The 14,174-nt window shown below is 39.1% G+C and overlaps 1 long non-coding RNA gene across 1 annotated transcript; it reads left to right on the top strand.

Moving 5' to 3' along the window:
* Positions 1-1,216: 1,216 nt before the first annotated feature.
* LOC138742981 (uncharacterized) lies at positions 1,217-8,428 on the top strand. Its single transcript, XR_011344562.1, has 2 exons — positions 1,217-1,354; positions 7,431-8,428. It is a non-coding gene; the product is annotated as an uncharacterized lncRNA (long non-coding RNA).
* The last annotated feature ends 5,746 nt before the right edge of the window (positions 8,429-14,174 follow it).

Here is a 14,174-nt window from a genome sequence, read left to right as displayed (position 1 = left end):
ATTGAAATTTACTGTATTTGGTTGTTATTTATAATTGAATATACAATGGCGTTATTATTATTTGAGACATTGTGTCTCATTATAATAATTAGGGGCTGGTATTGTAGGAGCCATAGAATGTAACTTACTTTTGTTGGGATGGTTGAGGGCATCGGCGACATCCTGGGTCCAAAGGTTGCGAGGTCCAGTTGCCGCTGTCATTTCAGTGGCTGTTCCCATTGACACTGCCCATTTCCAGTGCCATGCTACATCTGCTATTCTCTTTGGACGTTTGGCGTGTGCGCGGTGAGTGGCACATACTGGGAACGGTTGGCACATGCATGGGAGTTTGGGAGTGATTCCTCCGAGTTTGTTAGCCCATTGACTAGGATTAAGGGTTAAAGACTAGGAGAGTGAGTAGGGCTCGAATATTTTTGTTGACCGTTACTGCGGATGTCGTGACAGCACTTGTTATTTTTATTATTGTTATTAATATTGGAACATTATGTCATAATAGATCACTAGAAGACTTTTAAGTTTATCAATAAATCATTAAAAACTCATCTGGGCTTAATAGTAAATTAAATTGAAACATGTCACAAGCAGTCTTTCATGAAAAGAAGTCACTACAAGAGCCAGTCATGCTTCACGAGTTAAAAGTACTAATTATCCAGACCATTTCATAACCTGGCATGGAAATGTTGAAGGAGAATCTCTGGGAAAGTAAGCTGTGACCAAAGGAACCCTCTGTCTACTTTACAGCTGCTAAATCAACTTTCTAATGACAAATTATCCACACACGTTCTTCCTCTTTCTGAAAACATTGAATGTTGTTTTGTTCCATCCACTTAACGGCACTGGAACCTTATCACAATCTCCACGACCAACTAAAAGAAGCTGGTCCCCAGAGAGTTTGAACTAAATAATCTGTCCTGCACTCTCCTGGCGTGATAAAACCGACACACACATTGTCCATTTTGTACAAGGGCGTCAGTAAATGTCCTGCTGTTTCCTTTTATTGTTAACCTGTGAAGAAAATGTTTCATTAAACAATGGGAACTGCATGTTATTATTAAAAGTGAGTATTTTGCACGTTAAGAATAATAATAGACTGCTTAATGACGATGTAAAGTAATTTTGTATCCACGGACTTACACAAACTTGATGCTGTGACTCAGGAAAATAAATTATAATGACACTTCCCAGCTAATTATTTTAGAACATGCAGTTGGGATGCAGTGAGAGGATGGGAATTGGAGTGAGGAAGCCGAGAAGTTATCAAGGAGAGAAAGAAGAAACAGCAAGTGGGGAGGCCAAGGAGATCAGGACCCAAGCAGAGCTACAGTACAACTTCAGGCAGGGTTGGTGAAGAAAGGTAAAGGCTATGTTCCACAATGCACAAAGTATTTGCAAAAAGCTTGATGGAATAATGCACAAGCAGGTTTAACGGGTGTAAAAAAATTATTGGCCATTAGGGTGAGCTTGATGTTGATGGTGAGGGTGCAATCTAATATGCTAATATTAGATCTCAGTATGTATTGGGTATGAGGAAGGACAGGTAAAGGGAAGGAGATGGAATAGCACTGTTATTAAAGGAGGGAAATGATACAATTGAGAGGAATATCAGATCCAAGAAACATTCAAGAGGCAACAGATCCAAGAATAAGAATCAGAATTCATTGTAATGATCAAGTCATGAAATTTGTTGTTTTGCAGCAGCGTCAATAGAGCAAAATTTCATATAAACGATCTTACAAAAACAAAAATAAAGATAGCAGTGCGTGAAAAGTCAGGCAGTGTCTTTTATTCATTGATTATTCAGGAATGTGAGGGCAGCGGGGAAGAAGCTGTCCTTGTGCCACTGAGTGCTAGTCTTCAGGCTCCTGTACCTTTTTCGTGATGGTAGCAGAGTGAAGAGGGCATGGGCTGGGTAGTGGGGGTTCTTGAAGATAGAGGCTGCTTTCTTAAGGCATAGCCTCTTGTAGATGTCCTCGATGGAGTCAAGACTGGTGCTCGTGATGTTGCAGGCCAATTTAGCAACCCTCAGGAGTTTTTTTCTTGTCCAGAGCTTTGGTGCTTCAGTATCAGGCAGTGATGCAACCAACCAGAATGCTCTCCATGGTACACCAGTAGAAGTTTTTGAGAGTCTTCAGTGACATATTGAATCTCCTCAAATACCTCACAAAGTGTTGCCACTGGTGAGCCTTTTTTGTGAGTGCATCGACATGGAGGCTTCAGGATAGATCCTCCAAGATGTTGACACCCAAGAATGTATGTTTTTGGACCCTCTTGACTACTGATCCGTCAATGAGGACTGGTTTGTGTTCACCTGGCTTCCTCCTGAAGTCCACAATCATCTCCTTGGTTTTGCTAACTTTGAATGCAAGGCTATAGGTGTAACACCACTCAACGAGCCAATCTACCTCCCTCCTCTACACTTCCTCATTCTTGTTTGTGATTCTGCCACCAACCATGGTAGAGTGGGTCTGCCAACAACAGATTTGGAGTCTTTGTGGGTTCAGGCTTGGGCCATCAAGGGGCAGAAAACATCAGTGTGTTGGCGAAGAAGAAGCCGTAGATGTAGTTTTTATGAACTTCATTGGAGCATTTGACAAGGCCCCTCATGGAAAGCTGACTCAAGAGATTAATTCATACAGGATCCAACTAATGATGAGTTGGAAAGTTGGATATGAAATTGACTTGGTTGTAGAAGGTAGAGGTGGGAAGGGGGTTATGTAGGCTGGGTCTATGACCAGTCATGTCCCACAGGGATCAGTGCTGGGATCTCTATTGATTGTGATACAAGTAAAAGATCTGGATGAAAACATAAGGGCCGATTTTTATATTTGCAGATTACATGAAGCAGACAGTGAGAAAGGCTTTCAAAAGATATGCCAGGACACAGACCAGCTGGAAATGTGGGCAGAAAAATGGCAGATCTAAATAGATTTATTTAGACAGAGTTATGGAAACAGCTCCTTCAGCCAAACTTATCCATGCTGACCTAAGGACCTACCTAAGCTAGTTCCATTCACATGGTCAGCCCATATGGCTCTATTCCTTTGCTATCCATGTACTTGTTTGAATGCCTTGTAAATGTTACAATTGCCTCAATCTTCTCAACTTCTTCTGTTCCACACACCCACCACTCTCTATGTGTAAAAAGTGTCTGCCTGGTCCCTTTTATTGCTTTTCCCCTTTCACCTTGAATCTCTGCACTCCAGATCGAGTCTGCCTTAGGCTGGGGAAAAGACTGAGTATTCCCCTTATTTATGCCCTTCACAATTTTAGATGACTTTCTCGGATCACCCCATGTCCTTCCCATATTTCGTACTGCAACAAAGCTGCACACAATGCTCCCAGTGTGGTTTTTCCAACACCTTGCATAACAAGACATCCTATCTCTTGTACTCAGTGCCCCATCACAGTTAGTGCAGCTGTTAGTACAATGTTATTATAGTGTCAGTGACCCAGTTTCAAATCCTTTGCTGTCTGAAAGGAGTTTGTACATTCTCCCCATGATTGTATGGGTTTCCTCCGGGTGTTGGTCATTGGGAATCATTTGGAATTCAACAAAGGACAGGAGGAAAGCTTTTGTCCTAGCCCTGGGAGGATGTTCATGGAACAGTAAAAATCTGCTGGTGAGTACAATCAACAATTTTACAAGTAAGACCAAGGGAAAATCTAACGAGATCCCTATGAAATTCAACGGTAGTGCCTTTACTGGTTCCACACTGTAGCAGTAAAGTGCTAGTGACACTCCTGACCACTAGAGGGAATGGGAGACAAGTTGGTTGCACCTTGGGTTGGATTCAAGATGGATGCATCCACATGGTCATGAATGAGTTCTATAGCTAATAACGTATATATACTTTTAAAAGAACCAATATTTCTTTACTACAATAAAAGAAACATCACATGATACCAGGAATGGGCATGATATGAGGAGTGAGAATCAGTCCATATCAGCAGAAAATATAGAGAATGTAAAAACTCATGATGATGTAAATTGAACTGGAAATGTCTACCATGAGTGGACATTGTTCAAACAAAGATTTATGCTATACCTGCAAGCCATTGGGCTCAATAGCAAACCTGATGCACTGAGGGTGGCACTGCTACTTACCGTGGCAGGACCTCAAGTACTAGAGATTTTGATTACATTTGTTTCTGCTGAGGCAGAAAACAAGGGCAAGTTTGACAAGATTATCGAGATGTTTGATGATGACTGTTCACCAAAGAAAAATGAAACATTTGAGAGGTATGTGTTTTGCTCGCGCACACAGCTGTAGGAAGAGAGCTTTGATACTTTTTTTAATAGACTTAAAATTAAAAGCAAGAACATGCAATTTTGCATTGCCACAAGGTTCAATGATCCATGATCAAAATGTGTTCGGGATTATTGATAAGAAAGTGAAAGAGAGGTTGCTGCGACAGACAGCGTTTACTTTAGCTGGAGCTCTGAAGATATGCCACACCAGTGAATCAATCTGCAGCATGCAAAAAAGTTTGTGAGAGTGCAAGAGCCAATGAAAACAAATGCATAGCCATAGCCACAATGTCTGGACACTCACAAACAAAAAAATTAGATATAGAAAGCAACAAAAAGATGGAGAGGCATTCAAGTGCAAATAATGTGGAACTCAACATGCACCAAAACAACACCTACCCATGGAGAAATCTGTAATGAGTGCAAAGGGCAGAATCACTATGGAAACCAATGCTTTTCCAAAGGGAAACAGAACAGGAGTGAAAGTGTGGTAAAAGTGTGCATGCTGTACACACTATAGAAGAAACAGCTTTCAGTGATACACTATTCATTGGCATGATAGTTCAGGAAGATTATAAACCAACAAACATTGAACAGCCAAGCGTGAACAGAGGTCACAGTGGGCTGTGTCATTACATACAAATGGAACAAATATTCCTCTCAAACTGGACACAGGGCCAATGGTCAATTTGATGGGTGAGTGCAACAACAGTGCAATGAAGATAAAGTCATACATCCAATCAAATCTTGTACAGCTCAAAGCCTACAAAGGACACAGCAATGACTCAATGTCACTCCTTGGTGACAAAGCATGTAAAAACTTAAGATTAATCAAGAGGGTGTACACACCAGGTAAACCTATTGTGTTCGCTGATGAATTATCGAGGGAAATGATGCAGAGTGAAGCACACAATGAGAGTTCCGCAGAGACACACGTAAATTTCCACATGAACCTGATCACTGAATCTCTTCAAGTATCTGACTTGAAATCCGAGCAGTTTGCAGCTGAAACAGAAAAGGACATAGTCCTTCAGAAGGTCATCAAAACTCAGAATGAAGAATGGCCTAGAGGTGAATGTCAGCCATATTCCAACATCAAAGCTGAGCTGAGTGTTATCATTGGGCTTCTACTCAGACAGAGCAGAATTATGATTCCTGAATCACTGCAACAAGAAAAGCTGAAAAGGGTGCATGAGGGGCACCTTAGAATGGAAAAATGCAAAAGGAGGGCCAGAATGGCTGTTTTTTTTGGCAGAGATAAATGCTGACATTGACAGGATGGTTTACAGCTGTCAGCCTTGTTTGAAACATCACACAAAGCAGACAAGGAACCCATGATAATAACTGATGTACCAGTGGAACCGTGGCAGAAAGTTGGGACTGATCTGTTCCATATGGATAGAAATATTTACTTGCTGGTTATTGATTATCCATCAAACTTTTCTGAGATTGCTCCTAGCATGTCTGTTGCTTGTGTAATCCAATTTATGAAATCGATCCTTGCAAGATATGGAATTCCTCAAATTGTCTACAGTGACAATGGACCATGCTGCAGCTGTAGAGAATTCCAGAACTTTTGAAGGGTATGATTTCTGATATGTGACTTCAAGTCCTCCGGATCCACAGTCAAATAGCAAAGCAGAGAAAGGAGTTCACATAGTTAAACAGTTACTCAATTAAACAATAGACAGTGGCTCAGATCCGTATCTCGCTCTATTGTTACACAGATTCGCCACTTGAAAATAGCATGTCACCCACTGAGCTTCTGATGGGATGTAGACTGTGCATCACACTACCCTACTCTACAGACCCAAACAAGAACAGAGATGTTAAATGGAAACAAAAGCATCTTCAATGGAGAGCAAGAAGCTGAGGGCCTCTGACACAACATGGCACAGTGAGACACAGAGATTCCAACACTTGGGACAAAATGGCTACTGTTCTAGAAGTGTTAAGCCCAAAATTCTACACCACCAGAACAGAGGATTGTCAAACACTGAGGAGGAATCACAAGAGCCTGCTGAAAATGCAAAAGACACTGCAGGAACAGACAACTGCAGAAGATCCAGCCTGCACAGCTACAGAGGAAACACCACCAGTGCTAGTCAGTAGTGGACCAGCAGAGCCGACACAAGCACCTGTGCTAAGGAGATCCATGTGTGTTATCAATGCACTCTAAAAGAAAAGGAACTGTACACTTAAAAAGTTTGTGCTGCTGTTGTTTTTGTTTACATTTATGTTGAACTGTAAATTCAAATGAATACTTTATTAGAGTGTCATGTTGTTAGATTAAACATCTCAAGGAAAGGGGATGTGGTGAAAGAGAGCCATGGATACTCCTGACCACTAGAGGGAGTAGAGACAAATTGGTTGCAGCTTGGGTTAAATTCATGATGAATGCCTCCACATGGTCATGAATGAATTCTATAGCTAATAAAGTATATTTGTTTTAAAAGAACCCAAGTTTTTTTTAATACAATAAAGGAAACAACATATACACCACCAACAATTATTAGGAAGGAAAATAGAGTGGGAGATAAAGCTTGAAAATAACATAAAAACTGACTGTAAATACAATTCTGAATATTCAAAGGTTCAAGAAGGTGAGGATTGGACAAAGGAGATGCAGGAAGGTTCCCAATGGCTTCACAGTCTGGCACCAACAATCATTGTCTAACAACAAGAGTAAAGCCATTTAACATTAAACTGAGGGGAAATCTCACTTTCTGCAGGCGAGAACTGTGAAACTGCAGCTGAAGCCAGATCATTAAATCAATTCAAGAAGGATTATAACAAATAAAAATCTGCAGATGCTGGGGTTGAATTAAATACTCAGAAGTGTTGGAGAAACTCAGCAGGTCTTGCAGCATCCATAAGAAGTAAAGAGTAAACAATGTCAATGAAGGGCCAGGGCCCTTCGTTAGGTGTAAGCAGAAACAGGTGCCTGAATAAAAATGTAGGAGGACAAGGAAGGAAGGGGCAGGGGAGAAGCACAGTCTAACAGGTAAGAGGTAATAGGCAGTAGGTGGGAAGGTAGAAGAGTAAAAAAGCTGAGGTTATAAAGAGAGGGTTAAGTGTAGCTCTCTGATAAGGAAAGGAAGAGGTGGGACGCTCACTGAGCCATTAGAGAAGGAGACACTGAACCTCTTTATTGACTTCGGTTATTCCCTTTATCTTGCAGATTCTGTCACATAGTCCAAACATAGTCTCTCCACAGTCCCAAGAGAACCAGCAGTTACAGTTGCCCAAGAAGAAGGAAAGGTGCCCACAAACAACAATGTTAAGGAAGTACTTTTTCCCTGATGCCCTGAATTGTGGAGTGTGTACAGGTCTACTCAAAGGAATACAAACTCTGCCCATTCACTCTCTCCTCATGAGTGAGCCATCACATCTCAGTTATTTGTCCTTAAAACACCACTGGTCAAAGGTGTTCTATCAACAAGCACTATCTGCTGGAGTTCAACATCAGTTGATGACTTTGTTCACAGTAAATTGTCTGTCCAATGGGCTCATTGCCTCTGTGTGTTCACTGAGGAGAAGGTAATGGAACAGAGGGAGAGCAGCGTGAAGAATGTTCACGTGTGCAAATTCCTGCAGAGGTGTGGTGGAAAGTGTGCTGACTGGCTTATCTTGGTCCGGTATGGAAACACCAATACCCCTGAGTGTAAAGCCCTCCAAAAGGTAGTAGCTACAGCCCAGCCCAGGACATCACAGGGAAAACCCTCCCCACTATTGAGTATCTCTACAGGGAACGTGGTCGTCGGAGAGAAGAAGCAATCATCAAAGACCTACACCACCCAGCACATGCTTTGTTCTCGCTGCTACCATCAGGAAAGAGGTATAGGTGCCACAAGACTTGTTCTACCAGGTTCAGGAACAGCTGCTACCCCTCCACCATCAGACTTCTCAACGACAAAGTCAATCAGAGACTCATTTAAAAACTCGTACTTGTGCACATTATTGATTTTCTTTTGTTCTTTCTGTAGTGCACAGTTTGTTTACATTGTATACCAGGGGCGTCAAACTCAAATTCACGGAGGGCCAAAATTAAAAACTTGGACTAAGTCGAGGGCCGAACTAAATATTTATTGAAAATTTTCAACAACATCTGCATGTTTTCTCTTCTTTCAACATATGTAATGTTAAACTTTTTCTTATTAAAATAAATGTTTAATAATAGTTTTGGATAAACTCTTTCCAGAAGCATTAACAAATGAGAAATAAAATATTCAATAAATAAAAAAAAAAAAAAAAAAAAAAAAAAAAAGAATGTTCACGTGTGGAAGCATTTTGAGATCAAGATAAAAGTGTCAGATCTTTGGAAGAGCACTAACATGGTCCAGATTAGGGCCAGATGGGAAATATCCCAGATTTTTTAAAGAGGCAAGGGAAAAGATTATTAGGGCTTGACAAAGAAACCTCAAAACTGCTTAAAACCTGTGCAGACCATCTGGGTAGAGATTTTGGGATATCTTCAACCTTTTGTTGTAATGGTCAGAGATTCCTGCTTGTTTCAAAAGGACATCTGTTATTCTGGTGCCCAGGAAGAGCACGATGACATATCTAAATGACTATTGATGAGTGGCACTGTTATCCACCATGATTAAATGTTTCGAGAGGTTCACGATGGAGTAAATCATCTCCTCTTCAGGAAGGATCGCAACGCACATCGGTTCCCCTATTGTCAGAACAAGCTTTGCCATTGTGCTGGCCCTCCACTCTTTGCTAGATCACCTAGGCCACAGGAACACCTACTGCACATGACTACAGCTTGCATTCAACACCATATATCACCAAAACCCATGACCAAACTATGGTGCAAAGCTGTTATAGTGCCAGCCATGGGGGTTCGAATCCCAAGGAATTTGTTCTTTCTCCCCATGTCTGCATGGGTTTCCTCCCCCCATTTAAAATGTACTGGGGTGTACATCAATTGGGTGTACTGGGCTTGTGGGTTGAAAAGCCCTGTTACCATTCAAATTTTTAAAGGATCTGGGACTCATGATTATGTAGCTAAGTTCAGCTCCAACTCAATCTATAAATTGGCTTTCAACACCACTGCTGCTGAAGGAGTCACATGATGGTAGGGTAAAACCAACCCTCTTCAGAAAAGAAGAAAAAAAAGTTAAGAAAATACAAAGTTCAATAAATATAAAATATAAGAAATAAAAGATACAGTTGCAAAGAGAAAGAAGATGGAACTTAAGAAGGAAAAAGTGAAAACAATGGGAAAAAAAGAAAAGACACCAGAAAAGAAAGGAGAAGGCCTTACCTGCACGAAGGAACAGGGAGCGATGGTGGCGAAGAGCACCCGATATCCGAGGTTGGTGTCGGCCCTGCTGAGTTACAACCCCCCGACTGGTGGACTGCAAAAGTGGCTCTCTGAGCCAAACTAAAGTGTGCAACTGCACAATCTAAGGTAAAGGAAAACACCAACAGGAGGGGGGCTCAGCCGAGGAGCAGGCAACCATGGCGCGACCAGCTGAGGGATGCCCGACACCAGGGCTCTCAACTGGAAGATGAGGAAAGTGGCAGGCGAGGGAGTGAAGTAACAGGTGAGAATGAAAGTTGATGAGGTGAACGGCAAGAGGAGCAGCAGCAGGAGGCTCGACAGATGAGCAGCTCAGAAAGAGAGGTCCAACAGCAAGAGGACAAGCAAGAAGAGACCCAACAAAGTGAGACAAGCAACTCATCAGAAAAATCAGAAGAGACACAGATACAAAGAAGAGAAGAAGAAGAAGAAGACACAAACACAGGTACAGACCCAGAAGAAGAGGAAGAAGAAGATCTTCACAGAGAAATAGAAGGTAAAACAAATGGACAGAATATAGATAAAGCTTTTTATTGAAGAACAAATTAGAGCATTAAAAGAATGGTTGTCATTAGAATTTAGTGCAATTAAAAGAAAAATAAAAAGAACAGAAGAAAATGCAAAGATTAGAACTAGTCTTGACAGAAATAGGGAAAAGAGTAGAAAATGTGGAAGAATGAGAAATGGCTATAGAAATGGAAGTAAATGACTGAAGAGGAAAATTGGAAGAAAGTGATAAAAAAATTAAAGAGACACAAGAGTTGTTAGCTCAGAAAATAATAGTAGGCGAAACAACAAAAATAGTGGGCCTAAAGGAAGATGAAGAAGACACAGATATGAAGGAATTTATAAAAGAATGGATCCCGAAGGTCCTAGGAATGACAGAAATGCAGGAAGAAATGGAAATAGAAAGGGCACACAGAACACTAGCTCCAAAACCACAGATACATCAAAAACCAATATCCATTTTAGTAAAGTTTTTGAGATATACGACAAGAGAAAATATACTGGAACAGGCAAGGAATAAAATTAGAGTAGACAATAAACCATTGGAATACAAGGGTAAAAAAATATGTTTTTATCCAGACATAAGTTTTGAATTTTTAAAGAAGAGGAAGGAATTTAATACAGCAAAATTGATCTTATGGAAAAAAGGTTATAAATTCATGTTAAGACATCCAGCTGTGCTTAAAATATTTATCCCCAGGGAGCAAAACAGACTGTTTTCGGATCCAGAGGAAGCACAAGAATTTTCAGAACGTTTGCAGGACAGAAGGAGAGATGAAGAGATGTAATAAGAATGAAGAATGGTGATAAAGTATATATAAATATGTTAAAACAATGAATATGTAAAGAACTAAAGAAGGGAAAATGAAAGGAAGGAAGAAAGGAAGGGGAAAAAAGAGAGAACTTTGTTATATGTGTAAAAAAGTGTTTTCTGGGGGGGGTTTGGTGGGGGGAGAGAATAACCATCACTGTGAAATCAGTTGATGCTTGCAAGCAGGATAGCAATTCAAATGGAAAGTGGAGTTGTGGTTGCCTGGTAAGGGATAAGGGGCAACTCGGTGGGGGGGGGGGGTATTTGGGGTTAAGATAATATTGGATGTGGGAATTGTTGGAGTATTTTATGTTTTAAATGTGTTGTCATACATTGAGTTTAAAAAGGGAAAACTGAGAGATGAAAATGGGGAAATGGGGGATGGTGGTGGTGAGGAAATGGAAATGAGGTGTAAACAGGATATGAGATGGCCACGTTGAACTATATGACTATAAACATTAATGGAATACATAACCAAATTAAAAGGAAGAGCCTATTAAATTTACTGAAAAAAAGAAAAAATAGATATGGCATTTGTGCAGGAAACGCATCTAACTAAAGTGGAGCGTAACAAATTAAAGAGAGACTGGGAAGGACATGTAGTGGCAGCATCATATAATTCAAAAGCTAGAGGTGTAGCTATATTAATTAATAAAAATGTACCAATCAAAATAGAGGAAGAAATAATAGATCCAGCAGGGTGGTATGTAATGATAAAGTGTCAGATATATTCAGAATTTTGGAATTTGCTCAATATATATGCACCTAATGAGGAGGATCAAAAGTTTATGCAGGATATTTTTTTGAAGATTGAAGATACCCAAGGAAATATATTGATAGGAGGGAATTTTAACCTTAATTTGGATCCAATGTTGGATAAAACTGGACAAAAGGCAAGTAAAAAGAATAAAGTAGCCAAATTTATGCTTAAATCAATGTAGGAAATGAAACTTATGGATATATGGAGGAGGCAGCATCCAAGAGAGAAGGAATACTCATATTATTCAAGTAGGCACAAAACATACTCAAGAATTGATATGTTTTTGTTGTCGGCCCATATTCAAGGGAGAGTTAGAAAACTGAATATAAAGCTAGATTACTATCTGACCATTCACCCCTGTTATTAGCTATAGAACTGGAGAACATCCCACCAAGAACATATAGATGGAGGTTAAACTCCATGCTACTTAAAAGGCAGGAATTTAAAGAGTTTATTGAATGCCAAATTTAAACATATTTTGAAATAAGTACGGAATCAGTGAAAGACAAATTTATATTATGGGATGCAGTGAAAGCCTTCATTAGAGGGCAGATAATAAGTTACGTAACTAAGATGAAAAAGGATTACAATTGGGAAATAGAGCAGTTGGAAAGGGAGATAGTAAGTACAGAAAAGGAACTAGTAAAAAGGGATGATATAACGAAAAGGAGAGAATTGGTGGACAAAAAAATAAAATACAAAACATTACAAACGTACAAGGTGGAGAAGAACATAATGAAAATAAAGCAAAAGTATTATGAACTGGGAGAAAAAAACACATAAAATATTAGCCTGGCAACGTAAAACAGAACAAGCTAAAAAGAACTGTATTGGCATCAAGGAAAAGGGACAAACAAATTACATATAACCCAATAGAGATTAATGAGAACTTTAAAGAATTTTATGAACAGTTATACCAAATTGAGAACGAGGGGAAGGAGGATAAAATAGAAGAGTTTTTGGTTAAAATTGAACTGCCAAAATTGCAAGAAGAGGAACAAAATAAATTGATAAAACCATTTGAAATAGAGGAAGTACAGGATATATTAAAAAAGCTGCTGAACAATAAAACGCCTGGAGAGGATGGATTCCCAATAGAATTCTATAAAACATTTAAAGAGTTATTAATTCCTCTTCTCCTGGAAGTAATGAACCAGATAGAAGAAACACAAAACTTGCCAGATTCATGTAAGACAGCAATAATTACAGTAATACCAAAGTCGGGGAAGGATCCATTAACACCATCATCATATAGACCAATATCCCTACTTAATTCAGATTATAAGATAATAGCAAAATGATTAGCATACAGATTGGCTGATTGTGTACCAAAAATAGTAAAACAAGATCAAACTGGATTTATTAAGAAAAGATGAACAGTGGATAATGTCTGTAAACTTATTAATTTAATTCATGCAGTTCAAGGAAATAAGAAGCCAACAGTGGCTGTTGCTTTGGATGCAGAAAAAGCCTTTGACAGAGTAGAATGGAATTATTTATTTAAAGTATTACAGAGGTTCAATCTACCAGAAAAATATATTAATTGGATTAAAGCATTATATAATGAACCATTGGCGAAGGTAACAGTAAATGGAAATGTATCAAACCAATTTAAATTAAGCAGGTCAACTAGGCAGGGATGTCCATTATCCCCCTCATTGTTCGCTTTAGCAATAGAACCATTGGCAGAACTGATAAGAACAGAAAATAAAATAAAAGGGATAAAAATAAAGGAGAAGGAGTATAAAATCATCTTATTTGCAGATGACATCATAGTATACTTAACAGAACCAGAAATAACAATAAAAGAATTACATAAGAAATTGAAGGAATATGGAGAAATATCAACGCAAATAAAAGTGAGGTGATGCCAATGAGTAATGCGGATCATACAGAATTTTAAAAAGAATCACCATTTACATGTCAAACACAAGCAATCTGATACCTAGGTATTAGGTTAGATAATAACTTAAGCCACCTGCACAAACTAAATTATCAGCCACTAATAAAGAAATTGCAGGAAGACTTAGAACATTTGAAAGAATTACTGCTAATGTTGATACGGAGGGTAAACTGCATTAAAATGAATGTCTTCCCAGGGATACAATACTTATTTCAATCGTTGCCAATTCCCTTAACAGAAAAATTATTTAATGAACTAAAGAGAATAATAAGGAAATTCTTGTGGAAAGGGGGGAAACCGAGGATAGTGTTAGATAAATTAACAGAGAGGTACAACCAAAGTGGTTTGCAGTTACCAAACTTTAAAAATTATTATAGAACAGCAAAATTAAGGTATTTATCAGATTTTTACCACACAAGGGAAAAACCAGACTGAACTAAGATAGAGCTAGATAAAATAGGGGAGAAGGTATCAGAACGTATACTTTATAAGTGGGATGAAAAGCTGGTGCAATATAAAAGCTCACCAGTATTGCATCATTTACTTAATATATGGAAGAAGATCCACTTAGAAAGGAAAAAAATGAATTAACAAATACCAAAATTGTTATTGACTCAAAATCCACTAATCCCT

Source organism: Narcine bancroftii, chromosome 9, assembly GCF_036971445.1.
Source record: "Narcine bancroftii isolate sNarBan1 chromosome 9, sNarBan1.hap1, whole genome shotgun sequence".
Taxonomy (NCBI): domain Eukaryota; kingdom Metazoa; phylum Chordata; class Chondrichthyes; order Torpediniformes; family Narcinidae; genus Narcine; species Narcine bancroftii.
This window is presented reverse-complemented; position numbering and strand designations above follow the sequence as displayed.